The sequence below is a fragment of the Heptranchias perlo genome, chromosome 14, assembly GCF_035084215.1.
Source record: "Heptranchias perlo isolate sHepPer1 chromosome 14, sHepPer1.hap1, whole genome shotgun sequence".
Lineage (NCBI taxonomy): Eukaryota > Metazoa > Chordata > Chondrichthyes > Hexanchiformes > Hexanchidae > Heptranchias > Heptranchias perlo.
In genome coordinates this window covers 14,492,670-14,498,785 of record NC_090338.1, presented here as the reverse complement: position 1 = coordinate 14,498,785, position 6,116 = coordinate 14,492,670, and positions in this window count along the sequence as shown.

The following is a 6,116-nucleotide window of genomic DNA, read 5'->3' as shown; positions in this document are numbered from 1 at the left end:
GAGCACTGGATAGACTTCCCCCTGAATTTCCACATGCTTTTACACCAATGTAAGAAAAGGTTGTGCCCGCTGATGGTATGCAGAGGTATTTACACGAGAATTTCCTAGGTCAGCTCATTTGCACATCCATTGGAATAGTGAGTGGCGTAAAACGAGTATAAATGGGACATGAGCTGAGGGGTGCTTGAGAATTAGAGTGCATCTTTTAAAAAGACAGTTCGAGATGAAGATAACAGCAGCATCACGTAAGGAACAGTGCGTGGCTCACTCAGTTGACTGTGAGCTAGCTTGACTACACATCTCATGACGAGCTTCCAGTTGCTTGCCACTTTAATTCTCCATCCCACTTTGTCCTCGGCCTCCTGCACTGTTCCAATGAAGCTCAATGCAAGCTCAAGGAACAGCATCTCTTCTTTCTACGAGGCACTTTGTAGCCTTCCAGACTCAACATTGAGTTTAACAACTTCAGATCAGAATCACCGCTCCTATTTTCTCTTAGACATTCTGTAACCATTTACACCTCCTCTGGACCCATCTTTTGTTACCATGCTTGTCCCTTTATCACCTCCTTTTGCTTTGCACCATCATCCCTTTTGTCATTTAATCACTCCTGCCCTCCACCTTTTGTTCTTTCCCTGTCCCCCTTTTCCCTGGCTCTGTATTTACTTAAAAGGTGTTCATCTCGAGCATCTTCCAGTTCCGACTAAAGTTCATCGACCTGAAACTTTAACTATGTTTCTCCCTCTACAGATGCTGCCTGACCTGCTGACTGTTTCCAGTATTTTTTGCTTTTATTACACATCTCATGATTGTTTTTTGTGTCATTTGTCAAGAATATCTAACACAGGGGGAGTTGGCATGGGTCGTCAAACAAGTGACCAGGGCATGGGACAAAGGCAAAGAAGGTGCCACAATTTTTCAAATACAGACCTGCAAAACCTCATAGATTAAACTGAGTTCAGGAAACACAGAATGCTGGGTACCCATAGCAGGAAACCTGCCAAAAGTGTAACGGATGCCATGTGGAGGGAACTGGCACTGGCGCTGAGTGCCAACTCTCTCATCCCCAGGGCTGTAGACCAGTGCCGCAAAAAGCGCAATGACTTGATCAGGGAAGACAAGCTACCCAGGGGAAGCAAAGTGTTTGGAGAAAATATTCATTTAAACTCAGCAGGGGTTAATCCCAAGTTAGACTGGTGGACTCTGATCTTGTGGGAGGCGGTGGGGGAGTGGGGGGGGTGGGTGCGGGAATGGGTAGTCAGTTTTGACTAAAAGTTGACAATATGATCAGGTTTGTAAAAAAGGAAACACAGATAACAAAATATAACCTGGCTTTTGAAAACAGGACTATCTATATAGGCAGTCAGGCACCAAAAGGCTGCAAGGATAAGGGAAATCTGAACTAAGAACAGAAAATGCTGGCAATACTCAGCAAACCAGGCAGCATCTGTGGAGAAAGAAACAGAGTTAATGTTTCAGGTCGATGACCGTTCGTCAGAGCTGGACGAAATTGAAGATTAAACAGTTTTTAAGCAAGTGCAGAGCCAGGGAAAGGAGGGGAGGAAGAGGAGGAGAGGAAAGAACAAAAGGGAAGGTCTGTGATAGGGTAGAGGGCAGGAGTGGTAAAATGACAAAAGGGGTGATGGTGCAAAGCAAGGAGGGTGATAATGGGACAAGTAAAGAAACAATAGATAGGTCCAGAGGAGCTGTAAATGGCAACAGCAGAATCATTACTAGCACCTGCTGTCCAAAAAAATGGGAGCAGTGGTTATGATCTGAAGTTATTGAAATCACTGTTGAGCCCAGAAGGTTGTAAAGTGCTTAATCCATTTAGTGCCTAAAGTGCCAGATCTGTCAAGTGTGTCTACAGATAAAGACATGTTGAATGTACAGCAGGCAGTGAAATTTCTCAATGTAAGCTCAAGGAACAGCACTTCATTTTTCGGTTGGGCACTGGTTCTGATGTTGCCATTTATAGCTCTTCTGGACCCATCTTTTGTTTCTTTACTTGTCCCATTCCCACCCTCCTTGCCTTGCACCATCATCCCTTTTGTCATTTAATCACTCCTGCTCTCCACCCTATCACAGACCTTCCTTTTTGTTCTTTCCTCCCCTTCCCTTCCTCCCCCCTTTCCCTGGCTCTGTACTTGCTTAAAAACTGTTTAATCTTTGAACGTGAACCTTAAACGTTAACACTGTTTCTTTTTCCACAGATGCTGCCTGATCTGCTGAGTAGTTCCAGCATTTTCTGTTTTTATATGCAAGGATAAGGGGCTGCAGGGAGATAAGGTTCTGCCCCAGAACACTAGAAGAGAATGTAGAGGGGCTATTTTATTGAAGTTAAGTAAAACAACCCACCAAAATATGATAGCATTGCACGTTTATTATATGTTAATGTAATTATGTGAAGCTAAGTTGTATCGTATGAATTAAGTGGCTCTAATCACAACTATTGCTCTGTATGTTTCACCTAACTGTGGAACAAAGCAACTTACAATTCAAAACAAACTTCACCTCATCAAGTGTTAACTCTGTTCACCTTTGGAGAGATTGAAGAAACACATGTACAAAAAGACATGGATATCCAGTTCAGGTCAAAGATTTTTTTAAAAATTTGTTCATGGGATGTGGGCATCGTTGGCAAGACCAGCATTTATTGCCTATCCCTAATTGCCCTTGAGAAGGTGGTGGTGAGCCGCCTTCTTGAACCGCTGCAGTCCGTGTGGTGAATGTTCTCCCACAGTGCTGTTAGGAAGGGAGTTCCAGGATTTTGACCCAGCAACGATGAAGGAACGGCAATATATTTCCAAGTCGGTATGGTGTGTGTGACTTGGAGGGGAACGTGCAGGTGGTGTTGTTCCCATGTGCCTGCTGCCCTTGTCCTTCCAGGTGGTAGAGGTCGCGGTTTTGGGAGGTGCTTTCGAAGAAACTTTGGCGAGCTGCTGCCCCAGGGTTATTCTACTATTCACATAGAGATATAAAGTAGGGTGAGTCAACTCCCATTAAAGAAATATACACAAGTCGCTTATGGGAGTGTCTGTTGCCACTGAGCCCGAGAATGTATCTATTCATGACTACTCTTTTATGCCTCAAGCTAAATCAGCATAAGGGCTTTGCTGTCATTGAAGAACGACAAGAAGGACTGCAATGCCTTTCACCCCTTCTTAGCATGGTCCTGAAGTACTGTGTACAGACTGAAGTAGGTGTCCACTGGGACTGCCAGACGCTGATATGAACTAACAATTGGCACCAATGACCCTTGTATCTTCCAGTCAACATCCTCTAAGGAATCATAAGAACAACTCAACCCAATCCACAGAAAAGATTCACAAGGATGATACCAGAACTGAGAGGATGTTTTTATCAGGAAAGGCTGAACAGGCCGGGACTCTTTTCTCTAGAAAAGAGGAAGCTGAGGGGTGACCTGATAGAGGTCTTCAAGATCATGATAGGGTTTGATAGGGTAGAAGTAGAGAAAATATTTTCACTTGTGGGGAGTCCAAAGATAAAGGTCATAAACATAAAATAGTCACTAATAAATCCAATGGAGAATTTTTTAAAATTTGTTCATGGGATGTGGGCATTTTAGGCAAGACCAACATTTATTGCCCATCTCTAATTGCCCTCGAGAAGGTGGTGGTGAGCCGCCTTCTTGAACCACTGCAGTCCATGTGGTGAAAGTTCTCCCACAGTGCTGTTAGGTAGGGAGTTCCAGGATTTTGACCCAGCAACGATGAAGGAACGGCGATATATTTCCAAGTCGGGATGGTGTGTGACTTGGAGGGGAACGTGCAGGTGGTGTTGTTCCCATGTGCTTGCTGCCCTTGTCCTTCTAGGTGGTAGAGGTCGCAGGTTTGGGAGGTGCTTTGGAAGAAACTTTGGCGAGCTACTGCAGTGCATCCTGTAGATGGTACACACTGCAGCCATGGTGCTCCGGTGGTGAAGGGAGTGACTGTTTAGGGATTTAGAATTCAGAAGAAACCTCTTTACCCAAAGAGTGGTAAGAATGTAGAAGGCGCTTTCACAAGGAGTAGTTGAGGCGACTAACATAGATGCATTTAAGGGGAAGCTAGTTAAACACATGAGGGGGAAAGGAATAGAAGGGTATATGCTGGTGGATTAGATGAAGTAGGGAGGGAGGAGTCTCTTGTGTAGCATAATTGGCGGCAAAGACCAGTTGGGCTGAATGGCCTGTTGCTTTGCTGTACTTTTGGTGTAACTTAATGTTGTTTCTATTCTGTAGACCAGTGCATTGGAGTATAACAGCACTGTATCCCCTCAGATCCATTAAGTGTGATTACAGTTGAAGACATGGTGAGTGTAGAGCAGGCAGTGAAATTACCAACTGCGTCATTGAATAAAGTAAAATCAAATGTCAACACTACAAATCTTTTTTGGAGGATTAATACAAAAATGTCTGCCACCCTAGTGGAAGGATGGGATTATAGCTATTTAAGCCTCAAAGAAAATATGTCTCCTTAACAGCTTGCTAATGATGTTCTGTCATATAGCGACCTCTTAATACAGTTGGATAGATTCATATATTATGTGCCCCAAGTATTTCATCCAGCAGTAAATTTCAACAAGTAGAAAAAATTCCAATCGGTCTATAGCACAGCATGAGCAATTAGTTTTGATTTTCTCACACATCACTTATGAGCCAGTGCAGAGAATGCATTGAAGAGAATTGTGGAGCATTCAGGGGTGACCTCAACAGTGGCCAGGCAGTGCAGGAAGACGTTCATCAGCAAACATTGACATGCGGGCACAACTCGGTAAATACCGTTGGTTGGCCAATTACACATCCAAAATCCTACCCTCCATTAGTCTGATTCTGGTCACTGCTTGTTCCCTGCCCCGCCTTGCACCACTCCAATATCAAAGACCAGTCTTTCAACCATTATGCTTCTGCCATGTGGAACTCTCTTCTAAAACCATTCGCATTGCTATCCCTTTCCTTCAAAAGCCCCCTGACAATCCTTGTGTTTTGCTTTCCCACTACTCCCTCCTAAATTCCTTGGTGATCACCTCTTCCCTTTGTAAAGTATTTAGATATTCTTTTACACAAGGAACCCTGATATAAACGTAAGTCATTGTGGGGTTGTTCTTGAATCATGCAAATTATAATAGTGCCGTTAAAATCAGTTTAAATGCTGCTAATGTTGGGTGTCATGTTTTCAACTGGTTCAATTGAGAGCACTCTTGTATCTAACTCAGGTGGTTCTGCGTTCAAACTCCGGTCCATGGCCTGGAATTTCTTTGGAGCTGCTTTAGCTTTGCAGCCGTAACTTCACCGGAAGTGCGGCAGAAATCCTGTTTACACGTATAAATGGGGTTTACGCTGCACTTCCGGCAAAGTTACGGCAGCCAAGTGAAGGAGCAGATTCGAGGAAATTCTGGGCCTATGACTTAAACATGTAGCCTAAGTTGACACTTAAGTGTAGCACTGAGTGAGTGAGTGTCAACGGTGACATCTTTTGGATAAAGACAAAGTTCAATTGAAGCCTTGCCTGGCCACTTGATGAATATTAAAGCTCCCATAGCACACTTCAAAGAAGAGCAGGAAAATGTCCTAATCACACTTTTCTCTCAACTAGCAGGTCATTTATCTATTTGCTGTTTGTGGTACATCATGGTGTGCAAAATGGCTACTGCTCTACACAAAGTAACTGCAATTCAAATCAAATGTCAGCCTTAGACCTGTTTTAGACCCCACCTGATTTTATGCACCGTTGAACATAAAATCGGGTGGGCTGTAAAATGAGCATCTGACGCAAACCAGCCCAGTTCCCTGCTGGGTGGGTTAGGTTAAAATCAGGGCTACAATTCCAAGTCAAGAAAAGTAGACCCGGGTTGGCAAGAGCTGAGGTTTAGTGACCTCTGAATTTGCACAAGAATACTTCTGGAGCTTAACCAGTCTAAATTGCACACCTTGCCAGCACAGAGTGGATATTTTACTTACTTGTCTAACTGGTACCACCTTACACATTAAGGCACTGCGTTGCAGGTTAACCTGGAACTGAGTGGGATGAATCCATGTTTCTCCATGACAGGCCTACTCCTCCAAGTCACAACAATAAATCAAGATGGCCACTCAATCATCAACAGCCCCTGGA